The sequence below is a fragment of the Ammospiza caudacuta genome, chromosome Z (assembly GCF_027887145.1).
Source record: "Ammospiza caudacuta isolate bAmmCau1 chromosome Z, bAmmCau1.pri, whole genome shotgun sequence".
In the NCBI taxonomy this organism is placed as follows: Eukaryota; Metazoa; Chordata; class Aves; order Passeriformes; family Passerellidae; genus Ammospiza; species Ammospiza caudacuta.
In genome coordinates, this window is record NC_080632.1 from 40,512,796 (window position 1) to 40,526,522 (window position 13,727).

At 40.1% G+C, this 13,727-nt stretch overlaps 1 protein-coding gene across 1 annotated transcript in view; it reads right to left on the reverse strand.

Annotated features, from left to right (window-relative positions):
* The window catches only part of KDM4C (lysine demethylase 4C), a 249,926-nt gene extending 242,521 nt beyond the window's left edge, over positions 1-7,405 (reverse strand). The window contains exon 1 of the mRNA XM_058823279.1: positions 7,355-7,405. The gene's annotated coding sequence lies outside the window, so the exon portion shown is untranslated. The remainder of the gene's footprint in view (positions 1-7,354) is intronic.
* Positions 7,406-13,727: the final 6,322 nt, after the last annotated feature.

The following is a 13,727-nucleotide window of genomic DNA, read 5'->3' on the forward strand; positions in this document are numbered from 1 at the left end:
AAACATGCCCAGGATGTACTTTATGAAATAGAGAGAAGAGTAATATGTATATAGGGAAATTTTACAGTTATTCTAAGTCCCTCATATCAGCATTGTAATTAGACATTTTCTGTCCCCTTGCATGACAGTAGTGCAAGCTGAAAAAGATGCCCATAATTACCTAGAAAAACAAAGGGTAATGTGAAAAAATGTGAACAAACCTCACTCAAATTATCATGCATTAGTACTTTAAGTAACATTGAAAGAAGATTTTTAGCTAATCATGGGAAAGCTTTAGCCAAACAAGCCCGAGCTATGAACCTGATCCAATAAACTCCACAGCCTGTCCATAAACCTTCAATTTCTTATTGACCAAGTAGTCTGCCTATGTCTTAAAAATGTCTGATTAAACAATTCAGAATGTAAACAAAATACAAGCATGTAGTTTGTCCAAAGTTGCCAGCTAAACAGCTAAGTTATCTAGCCAGGAACTAGGTTCAAGAACCTGATCCTTCTTTTGAAAAGTTTACAGCCATTGCAAGGCCCTGTTAAAACCCTCAAATCATCAGCTAGGAGAACATCAATGCTATATTAGTCTTAATACTGCAGAAGTGAAAACATGAGGTCAGAAAAGTTCAATCATCCACATCTATGCCAGTATGTAGCCCAAGAAATCTGATGAACTAAAAATGCCAGAGTTCAACACTAGAAAAGCTCACATAGAGCAAGATGAAATCTCATTATTGCTACAATGGTTTACATAATCCAAGATGGAAACATATTTCACTGATTATGATGACAGGAAAAGTGCTTTTTAAACAAATCCTGCAAAATCTAAAGTGCATGGCTTGTACAGACATAATAAACCTGATACTGAAGAACAGAAATGTGCATTACATGCTTGATAACACATTTTAGTCCACATGTTTTTTGGTAATTGCAAAATCTACGTAATTGTTTCTTCTGTATCCTAAGAAAAGGGAAAGACCTCTATACCCCATCACAGCCTTTACAAATTAGTACTAGGCAGCTACAATTTCCAGCCTGCACTGCCAAAACATTGAACTGCTTCTTTGTAATGCCCACATACTAGAAAAACAGCATATGTTAATTTGCAGTTAGTTAAAAGGCACAAAAACCTGTAGCCTTCACTACATTAAACCAACTTTTAGTATTACAATAGTCTCTCTCCACCTTAATATTATGCTCTGATGGCTATACACTTCTTTTTGCTTCAAGTCTAAAATAAACTAACCAGTACTGTGAAGTCCACTCACCATCAGTGGGGAATCCAAACTTTCTGGCTCCAGACTACAAAAGACTTTACAAAATAGCTCTTCCTAAGATGCATCTCTTGACTGCCTGCTTAGGGCAGTCCCCTCTACTGAAAGCACTGTTGAAAAAAACGAAAAAGCACAGACTAATACATCTACTTTGCTATTCACAAAACTATTAGCTAACATGGAAAAGCAATAAATAACTATAGGCCACTGCATCATAAAATAAATGTGTTCATATTTTGAAAGATAAGATTATTTTAATCTCTGTGTTCTAATAAATAAAATTGCAATGTACACAAGCTTTACTCTACTATCAAAATTAAACAAATTACATAAAACAAACTCCAGCAGAAGAAAAAAGTATGAAGGAAGATGGGAAAAAATCAAATCTCTTAACATCATCACTTCTCACAGATAAATTAAAACACACATTTTTTAACTTTTCTTCCAAATTTTCACCCACACTAAATATAGGACAACAAACATTTGAAAGAATTCATCCTGGGAACTTTTTTTCAGTAGATAACAAGGAAACAAACTTGTCCAGAGAAAGGCATGTACAGGAAGGCCCAGCTTTTTCTTTTTTTTTTTTTTTTGAGGCTGTTTTGCAAAATAACCATGTTTGAACCACCAGCTCTGCATAAGCAGGAAAGGAAAGAAGTAGTAGAAAATTGTGCCTTAATCTATATTAGTTTCAGCAGCAATTTTACTTAAAAGTAAAAACTCTGTGAGTAGATTCATCAGTTTTAAGAAGTTGTTAGCATTCTGTAAGCAGGTACCATCCAACCCCTTGTACTGTTCAGCAAAGCAAATTCAAAAATCCAAAAATATTGTATTGGCACACTTTCAGGCAACTGGAAACACAAAAGCACAGTTTGCATGTTCAACTGTTACTGGGCATGCAAATAGTTAATCCTCAGTGTAATTTGGGTTTGCATACTTATGTTTGAATTGTTCCTTTAATAATGGTAAATGTGCAAGCAATTATGTCTGCCTACTTTATGTTTCTGGCTTCAAAAGAGATCCTATCCATCGGGAATTCCAAATCTGTTACTTAGGTTATTTGACTGTATTAACAGTGAAAATAAATATATTTATATTATGTTTATATATATTTATATATATATAAACATAATGCTTTGTATTTGTGATATAAGGCCAAATCTCATGGTTAGGTATGAATTCCTCAGATATTCATCATCATCAGAAAGACTCAAGTTTATAAATGTTAGGAGTATTGAAGATTTTAAAAGATTCTACAAACTTACGACACCAAGAATCTGGGTAGACAACCATATTCTGAAGATCCTGAAACCACCTCTATTTTACCACAAAGATCTGAATAGTTTGCAAGCTTCATTACAAGCTTAAATTTCTATGTCTGGTACTACCCTACAGCAACAATGTTTCAAAATTATAAATTGGTTTAACTTGAGCCCATAAATTTTGAACAGAAAAATGACCTGAATTCATTCCTAGATATTCTTCTCCCACACCAGACTCACAGCATGAAAAACATCTTGAAATAAGTGATCTGGAACAAAGGGCAAGGGAAAAAAAATTACAGAAAAATATTTTTCTCATTTTTATCTGCTACCCGTGACTCAAGAGTTTCTACTTTTTATTATGAAAACACAGGTATGAAATCCATAGTCCTAAATAAAAGCAGCATGTAACAGCCTCCAGCAATGGCAAAAGCAAGTTATCAAGAACCTAACTAGTCTCCACATCTTCATGATTGCTAACAGCAGGTATCTAGATATACGTAAGTGTTGGGGTAGATTATAATACATGTTTTCAGAATGCCATCTCATTCTTCAGCAATGTATATACCAAGGAATCCTTAAACAAAGAGGATATTACTACATTTTGCAAAGTGTGATGATTTTTTCCCCACGATTTTGAACTTCTGTAAGCCTTTAATATCCAAAACATTTCATTATGACGCATTCTACAATCAACAACATGCTAAGTGATATATTTTCCTCTGTGTATGTTGAATTTTCACATTTTAGTTTCATCTCATAGCTCATGTGCATTCTGAGAGTAACTATCTAACTGCTCTTATCTACCTTCAGACCATACAGGTCTTACAGATCTTCACCATGGTCTCACACTGTCTTTCTCCTAAGCTGAAAACTTCTAGTCTCACCACAGAAAATCCATTCCATATTTCTGATCATCTGGATCTCTACCGTTCCAGAAAATTACTTTTAGTCAAGGGAAAAGAATATCCAAGCTGAAAGCACTATTTAAGATGCAAGTAAACCATCAACTGACACAATGGTGTAACATTTTCAAATTTGGGTGTAGCCCTTAAAAAGTCCAGACAGTGGTTTGGCCTAAATCTCAGTTTTCAAAAAGCTAATTTACAAGTACCTAAAATTTCAGAAAAATATTCATTGCTAATGCAGCCTATAATATTGCTAGGGATAGATGTGAACTCCTTCCCAATTAAGCACTTTTTAAAGCACAGTTTTAGTAGGTCTGTCATTTCTGCCTATATGGCATTTAATTAACTCCTCTAACAAGTCTCCTCCCGAAAGATACCCCTACAGCTCTTATAACCCTTATAGGTTGTGTGCAGAACCAGGAGATTAACTCAGGTGTCCTTGTGTGTACCTTCCAACTCAGGACATTCTATGACTTCACAAGTCTTTAAAATCAAAACATATATCTTTTTTTCAGGGATATGCTACAGCAACTGTGATAATAATTTTCACAAGGAACCACTATACAGCAAATCCTTTATTAGAAGCTGAATATGGACAGCATGAAAGGGGAAGAAAAAGACAAAACAAAAAAACACCAAACACATAAATGAGGCTCTATAACCTGAGAAACAGAAAGATGGACTTCTCTCTCTAAACCTGCTTACTTAGGGAACACCTGAAACTGCATTTCTGCACTACTAAAAAAATTCCCCTTCAGTGTGAGCACTTCCATCCTCATAAAGGATTTTGTAATTCAAAGACTAGTTCCAATACCCCTGCCCTCACATTTTGGCCTAATTTACCACAGACCAAATATCTAGTGGCCAAGCCACATCCAGTAACATCATGCCTTTCTGTTGTTATGACTGAAAGCACACATATGGTCAGCTTGCATGACCAAAAGCTCACTCCAGACTGATCCCAGGCCCCTGAAATTACATACTATTTAACAGGAGTGGCAGATCACCCAATGAACTCACTGAATGCTATCTGGCAACTACATGGCTCTTACCCATAATAATTCTTCAGACAAAAGGAGTAAGTTCAACTTAAAGGGCCTTAAGGGGAACCCTTATGAGGAGCAGCTAAGGCCTCTGCTCAGTCTGGAGACAGGAGACCGAGGGGAGATGTCATTGCAGTCACAACTTCCTCATGAGGGGAAGAGGAGGGGCAGGCACTGATCTTTTCTCTGGGGTGACAGTGACAGGACCTGAGGGAATGGCCTGAATCTGTGTCAGGGGAGATTTAGGTTGGATATCAGGAAAAGGTTCTTCAACCAGAGGGTGGGTGGACACTGGAATGAGTTCTCCAGGAAAAGTGGTCACAGCTCTAAGCCTGAGAGCATTGTCCTGAGAGCATTTGGACAATGCTCTCAGGCACATGGCATGATTTTTGGAGTTGGACACAAACAAAATTACGGATAAAAGTACTCATACTTGCATAACTCAGTTGTACAACTGCTCACACAGACAAAGCCAACAACTCAACTGCCATGTGCAATTCCACAATTGTAAACAGGTGAAATTAAGTTGGAGGAAAGGGTAAGACTGCAGTAGAATTAATTATGACATACGGTGCCACTTATGAAACCTGAAGTAAACTTTAAGTCTTCATATAACAAAACTACAATAAATGTTCATTTATATTGGGACTTTGGACCAGCAAATTTTTATTAATGTCTTCGTTATATGATTTGATTACACAACAATTACTACCCTCCAAGTATAAAATATTGCATGTCTTCAAAATATCCTATGTCTTCTGTGATTCTAAACAAAAATCAAGAGAAAAACTCATTACATCACTTGCTGATTTTGAGATATGAATTATCAAACTATCAAGTGACTATGGAGATTTTTACTAGAGAAGTATTAAAATCTTAACATTTCAGAACATCACTTTTTGAACCATCCCTGTGATCATTCAGAGATCTTGCAAATACCTTATATTAACAGGTAATACATCTTCCCTTTGAAGCTCCATGTATACTGAATTCTTGTTTCAAAAGCTGTTACAGTGAGGCTTTTTTAATTTATACTGGAGGTGGTAGGATGGAAATACCACCTTCAATAGCACCACAACCCTATTCACATTCTGTTCAGCATAATGCTGATGAAATATATCTCACTAAAAGAAAACTAAGAAAAAAATTGAATATCAAAGTGAATTACCTGCAGAACTAAGAATTAGACCAACTAAGAGCTGTTTAAACCCAGAAAGTCCTTAATCTATAACCTATTTGACCCAATATTTTATAATACAGTTAAGCATAAAATTGCATTTTTAAAAAATTACTATGTTTGCTAATATTACCTGAAGAATATTCTAATAATGAGCAGTTGACAACATAATTTTATTATTTGAATGCAATACTGATTGTGCACTCAGATTTACTGCAGAACTATTTATTTGATTTGTTTAGAAATTAGCTCAAGAGATACAAAATACTCCATGCAATACTCAGCAATAATTAAAGAGTAAAACTTACAGGATTTGATTTTTTTCCCCCTATTTTATGGTATTTGCCATTAAAAAAAAAAAAGACATCGGAGACAAAAATCAGATTAGGTTTTTTTAAAACAAGCACTGACCGAAGACTTCTCTCTCATATACTTTATTCCAGCTCTGATCCAACAGCTATTTAACTATGTCTACATATCTGAGTGATACATATTGTTTCCTGGGTCAATCCCTAGAAAGGAAAATGCTAACACCAACACCACTCCAAACCTAAGCTGGAGAAAAAAAACAGCATGAGGGCCAGTAGTTCAACTTACTCTCATTTTAACTACTGAAGCAGGAATCATATTTGTGTTTTCCATCTTCTCGTGTTTGGAAAATACTTCTGTGAAGCAATGCCACCAGCTACTTATGACAGTATAAGCAGAAATAAAGGTAAAGCCCAAGACCAATTTTATCCCATAGACACAAAAAAAACCCCATGGCATTAGGCGTCACTAAGTTTCTTTCTTGTGGAAAAAGTGATTCTGCTTAAAAGGTGCTGGTTTAGTAGCCACTAAATAACTTCAGTTCCTATAGTTGGTAATTCTCAGGAAAGAATCATAAAGCTGCACTTCAAAAAGTAAAATATAAATGCCGTTTATTCTCTGAGGTAGTATAATTTTTTTAAACAACACACGGACACACGAGTATTTTTCCTAATATAGTTAACCTATGAGAAATAATATTTCGCACACACTTCCCACTCACTTTCTCAGCTAAAATCAGAGGAGAGTAACCTCATCAAGAGAAGACTAGTACCATGACAGAGAGATCTGATCCCACAACCAGCTTCGAAAGCGTTTTACAACCACGGACAGATGTGGAACAGGCGCTTAATTCGGTTCTTCACTCAGCACACAACCCTGAAGTCTTAGCTACATGCAGGAACGAACGAGCTGCATCAACAAGAGACTACCTGGAAAGCCCGCAACAATTTCATCAAATCCCTGACAGACATGAAGAGAGAAAAAGGTCTATTTCACTCCGTCCACGCACTTCGACCACGCGGAGAACCCGCCCGACCTCCCGGAGAGCTCCCGCGGCAGTCCCGACCCAGAACAGCCGGCGGCGAGCAGGAACGCCAGATCCACTTTTCCCACTGCTGCCGGTTTCGCTTCCTCACCTCGGTCGCAGCCGCCACCCTCTCGTCCGCGGCGCAGAGCCCCCGCACCCATCCGCTGCCGGCGCGGGGGCTGCCGCGGGACCCGTCGCGCCTGCGGGAGCTGCCCGGCGGCACTTCGGCCGCTCCGCCCCGCGCCCCGGAACCGGGCCCGTCCGGAGATGCCCCGCCGCCGGGACCCGCCGCGCACCCCCGCTCCGACCTGGCCCGACGCACTTCGGCCGCCCCGCCGCCTCCCCCGCTCGCCCCCAGCCCCATACCTCCGCGCCGCACACTCGCGGCCGCCGCCTGGGCCAGCTCGGCGCTGCCTCCGCACCTGTCCGGGAGAGGCTCCAGCGGGCAGGCGCGGCCGGAGGAAGGGATAAGGGGCGGGGCGGCGTGGGACGGGAGGGGACAGGACGGGACTGGGCAGGGCAGGGCAGGGCAGAGCACAGCAGGGGCAGGGACAGGGACAGGGACACGGACAGGGACAGGCCTGTTCCCTGCCGCCGCCGGGTCCCCCGTTCCCTCGAGGCTGCCGCTGCCCTGCCGTGCCCGCACAGCAGGCACCTCGCTCCCGGATTTCGGATGACAGCTGCTGGATGCGCACGCGCGCTCGCAGGGGGCAGCGCACGTGACCCAGGGAGCGGCGCCCGGCGCGTCACGTGCCGGGAGGGGGGAGCGGCGCTTCCGGGCGGGGCAGCGGCGCTGTGGGAAGGCGGAGCGGGCGCCGCGGGTCGGGGCGGCCTGGCAGCCTTCTGGCAGCCTTCTGGGGCGGACCCACCGCTCCGGCGGCCGGAAAGGGCCTGCCCGCTTCTCTGGGCCCGGCCCGTGAGCAGCCGGTGCGCCCAGCCGGACGCACCCGGGGAATATGCCAGCGCAAAGCTTAGAGCGTAGTCGGTCTGTTAGAGAATCACAGGTTGGAAAAAACTTTTTGAGGCCGTCGAGTCTAACCTACCACCGAACACCACCAAGTCAGCCAGAGCGTGGCACTGAGTGCCAGATGTTTTCTTAATCGCCTCCGGGGGCGGTGACTCCATCACCTTCCTCTGAAACCGATTCCACTAATAACCCTTTTTGTGAAGAAGTCCCTCTACACTTAGGCGAATTGGCAGGACCTTTCAGGTCCGTAGGAACAGTGGATCTCTCAGAGCAAGCTGCAAGGTCGACATGGTTACACTAATCAATCTGTATGCCATAGTGTCCCCTATCAATCAGTACTGCTGTACAAATGTGATTTTGTTTGCAAAAGTTTAATGTTGCTTTTGGTGGCAAAGGCCCATAGTGATCAATGCGGTGTCTTTCCGTTCTGAAGTGCCATGGCGCAGTATAATTTTGACTGTTTCAGATGCTGCTAAAATGAATCAGACTGTGGTTTAATCACTGTGTGATATGCTTTGACTTTTCTTACTCATCAGTAATCTATGTTAATCTTTTATTTTGCTTCTGCTTGCTGTGTTCTAGAAAGTAGTGAAAAACAACCAGAATATGACTGAAGGACAATACCACTTGAGTCCTTCCTCAAATATATCTATTATGTTAAAAGAAGTTATAGTTACATTCATCTTTGAGAGTCAATGACATTTTTTAGTACTAAAGAAGCCTGAAAATATAGAACTTTCTGGGCTTTTTTTTGTTTTGTTTTGGTTTTGGGGTTTTTTTTTTGTTTGGTTTGTTTTGGTTTTGGGTTGTTTTTTTCTTTTTGAGGGGAGCATACCTACTGCTGTAATTTTGCTGTTATTTTTTCATTTGAACACAGTATTATGCACTAGCAAAATTTGTGCAGCTCTATCTCTGAATATCTCTGTAGGGCACTACTATGTCTAGCAGTGCCTAAAATTAATCTTCCTCTTCTGCCTAGGGAAACACATTTCATATCACTTACCATGAGTAGAAGAAACAGAGGGAGTCATTTGCCTTCTTCTTTAAACCGTTGGTGGGGTTAATAAAATACTTGTTTAATGCTTACAAGAAAAAAGTACAGCTGAGTGCAGTTTCTCATTGTTACCCGCTTGCTAGTTCACTATGAAGCAGAAAAGATTGATGACTTTTACATTGTTTTCAAATGTGATCTCTAAGACTCATGCAGAGTATTTGTTGAAGAGAAAGTACAGCAATAACTCTTGGAAGTATTGAATCAAGACTCTCCTCATCTGTTCTTTCAGGTTTCAACTCTCTGTGAGGCCACGAAGTGCCCTGGAGTGTGGTGAAGTGTTGCCAAAGTGTGCACCTCCCACAGCCACTGGCTCAAGCAGCCCCAGCTTACGGACTAAGGGTGCACATGGGTAGTGTGAGAGCATTAATCTTCATAGTGCTGTGACTATGCAAAGCTATGCCTTGACATCATTTTTCAAAGCCAGGAGCTAAAAACTTCTGTTTTGATAGGTGGAAGTAAGGACGGGGGCCTTTTTCAGAATAGTTATGGAGCAATGTGTGATCAATAAATCAGCATTTTGGCTTTATTAAACCTCTGTGGCACAGTATTTCCAGTACATGCTTGTCTTGCAAGAATGTATCTCAAAGCACCTGTGAATTTGCTGGCATGTTCTACCTGGAAGGAAGAATCTTTTAATTACTGAGGTATAAGTAAGCTTTTCTGCACTTTCTTCCTGCCTTTCATATTTTGGGCTATGCCTTAAGGTTACTGTTAGCTAGTAACAAAAAACCTGGTACCATGACAATGACCTCTAAAAGAAAAGGATAACCTGTAAGTTCCCTTACCTGTGTTTTAAGTTGCTGATGCAATATCTAGGCAGCACAAACAGCACAAACCTCTGAACAACAACAAAAAAAAATAGTCTTTTTGCAGTCTTTTTGCTGTGTGATAGTGTATTTTCTCTATTTCACAGTGGTCAGGAACCCTCCTGAGGAGCTGACATCTGTTTGAGTTACAAATTTATCTTCCATGACACCTCTGGGTCCCTGTTTCAGTGTGGTACCACTCATGGTGAAAATTTTTTCCGCAATATGCCCTGAATTTCCTATGTTGAAATGAATGTGCTTGTCTTGTCTGATCACTGTGTTTTTCCAAGGAAGCTCCATCTGTTATAGATGGGTAATATGATGATTCATTCTCGCAGTTAAGAGGTTAATATTTTGTGTATGTTAAGAGAAGTTCCACTGAGGTCATTGTTTGTAGTTTGGACGTCCACTGTTCTCCCCAGAGTCGCCTTCCCCCCTCTGCATTGCTGTCATCAGACAGCCTCGGCTATCGGGAAGGCCTGTTATAGGGAGGTGGGGCATATTTATAGGTGACAACACCTGGCCTCCAATCAAGTAGCAAGGATGAAGTCTCCACCAATGGGCGGTGAAAAAGCAGTTGACTGACAGCTTTGGGCGGGGCAGTGTTGCCTGATGCACCAGCAGGGGTATAAAGGGCGGAGCCGCCATTTTGTAGATGAGCGCGTGGTTGTTGGTCATATGCTTACAGAGCTCTGCTCTTTTTCCCTCTTCAGTCCTTTGTTGTACTTGTAAAGGTTTAACAAGCCTTGAAAATTTTAGAAATGAGCTTTTGTTTCTCACACATCTTTTCTGTGCTACCCACTGGCTTGTGGTGGACAGCAGTAAGGTTGTCCTAAGCCCTCATCCTCTTAAGGCTGAACAAACGTAGCTCCCTCAGTTACTTCTCATATTCTCCACTCCCTGACAACTTTGTAGCCTTTTGCTGAAAGTCTGGAAGCATGTCAATGTCCTTTATTGTACTGAGAGTTGAAAACTGGTCACAGCATGCTATTTCACCCAAATTGTAGCAGAATATTTTATTTTGGATTTAAATGTAGGTCATTTCCATATCACATAGCAGCAACACTAAAATATTTTTTCAGGATTTTAAGTAATGTATTTGCTTCACATTGCAGTCACATAGCTATCTAAAATTATTTCAGATGTACGGAATGCTGGCTTCTAAAATCCCACTGCAATACTTCTTGAAACACATGAGATGGCAGCAAATACCAGAAACAAAGCACTGCTGGTCCAAAGCAGAGAAGCTTATGCCAGTGGGACAGATTTTGCCCTGCTCCTGATACAGTTATCTAGAGTGTGGGGATTGCTGCAACTTCTGTTACTCTACATTGAGTTATAAATTACAGTGTGAGTACTGGCTGTTTAAATGTAATAGTATGAGAAATATTCACAAATGTCAGAGGGTTATGTCCAAAAAGGAGACAGAGGAGTCCTTCAGCTTTATTCAAATAAAGTGAGAAGGTCCTCTGGGGCACACACCCACAGGGTTTTCTCTCCTAGGGTTTCAGAGAGCACAGCCTCCTTTTATCCTAAACACCCTGCCACATGTTGTTCTCTTAATTTCCCCATTGGCTGAGGTACTAGGAAGGTACAACTTTCCTGAACCACCTAGCACATATTTCCCTCCAAAATCACCTGCCACATATTCCCCCCTTGTACCTATTATTTCACGCCTAAGTTCAGAAGTTCAGGCTTGTGCAGACCCTTGTTTGGGCTCTGAAATAACCAGTTGCCCAAACTTAGTACAGACAGTAAGCCCCATTCCAAAGACAATACCCATACCTTCTCTAATCACATTATTTGTAAAGACATTACCACACATCCTTCTTCTCAATAGTCACTGAAAATTTCTGTGGCCTGTATATTTCATTAAGAGTATGTAGTTTGGTAAAGTTATATAACAGAAGAAACAACTTCTTTTTTTTTTTTTTAACTGTATATCTTCTATCTTTTGCATCTTTTTCATCATGTTTTTAAAATATTGACAGCAATATATAACCTTCTAACTCCTAATGTTCTGAAAATTAATTCATTCAGATTTCATTCGTGGATCTCTGTAGCAGTTAAACATTTCCATGACAGGAGGATAAAGTTAGGCACATTTTAACTGGGAATTATAAACTGTAAAAACACTAGCAGGACAAATAGGGAGTAAGTTTATCCAAGGATACAGTTGGTAGCTATCCTTCTTCCAATAATGTCATTCTGTCCAAATGAGAAGTATTTTGAGTTCTCTGTCTCAGAATCTTTTTGATTTATGTAGAAATTCCCAGAATATCTATGCACCTCTTACAAAGGCCAGACTAGATAACTTCCAAGTTGAGGATTCACATTAAATATTTATTTCTGTTATGTGTACTCTTGACATTTTATTTAAACATAGAGGGAACCTTATTGTATTTAACATTAATCACTTTCATTAGAAACAATGTTTCTTTCAGCTGACAGCTCTTTTGCTTAAAAAATGTCAGGATAAAATACTCCATACTGTCTCTGCAGGGCTGTAGTGCTTGAACAGTGCATTTCATGTCTACATAGGCATCAAGTCTCTGAGCCCTGGATTCTGGTCTCCCAGCCAGTTCAGCCAAGCAGGCAAAGGTTGATTATTTGGTGACACTAGATTTTTTATTTTTTTGTCATGTTCTTGCTGCTAGATTTATGGAAAATCTGTTCTGACTTCCAGTAGTACTGGACAGATGGTCAAGAGTCTTAATTGTACCGTAGTGTGAAAGGGATAAAAAATTAACAATATATAATCAGGTCACCTTGTCTCCCCTCTGTGTCAACTAATTTGTCTTCTTTTCAGTACACTGTTTTCTGACCTGTATTTAATGATTTTAATCAAAATTTTCACAGTATCTGTCCATTTTGTCTGCAGTACCTATGTGACTTTAATGGGCTTCAGTAGTTTTACACGATTGACAGACTATTCCATGATAATGACAAGGTGAAGATGAATATTCAGAGGAGGAAAAAAAAAAAATAGAACTTTTTCTTGCCTCCACTGTAAATAAATAATGGAATTCACATACATAGGTTTAACTGAAAAGAAAGCAAATACATCTTGTCATTAAGTACCTCACACAGGTACTTTATACTTCCTGTGAATTTGGTTTGTTGATGCCATTCACTGAAACGTGGAAAAGTCTTTCAATTTATAAATTAGGCATATACCCAAAATGGATTCCACTTAGATAAAAGTTCATATGTTAGGGGAACCAAAATATTTGTATTGGGAAAGTGGTAGAGATGGCAGGAGCACTGAACTCAGGATGTTCATGGTCTCTTGCTGTATGTAGAAACTGTGCTTTACTTTGGAACAATAGGTGGCAGTCTTTATCTTCAGCTTGTCTCATCTCCAAGTAGTTAAGGTGTCTTTCTTCTACAAAAAATAGCTAATATGCTTAGACAGCAATAGCAGAAAGTAAGGCTTGGCTATGTTAGTAATCAAAATAAACAAGCTAAAAATTAAACTTCTCTAAAGTGAAGTCCACACAGAATCTGATAAATATGAGCCTGAAAACAAGTGACATTTAATCATTACTGTCCTTTTTCTGCATTTGTGTGATTTGAGGGCTGAACTGAGAGAAAATGATCTCTTTGTAAAGCCCTCATCCAGAAATATATTCTGTCCTTTCTTACTAAGCAAGTGAATATGAGAGGTTTTTTTCACTGTTGTCTTGAAGAGTGTGTGTCTCTGCCCAAGAAGAGTCATGAAGGAGAAGAGAGGAAGCAGTAGACAGCAACCAAGTAAGTACTGGCTCAAAGATACTATGAAAAGAGCTGAAACCCCAGTTTAGTCTGCAAGACTCCCCAAAGTAATTTGAAACCATGAAAATAAATTGGTTTGTAAGAACTACTTTGGCAACTTTTTCCACTGAAAAGAAGATGGATATGGACTCTGTCACA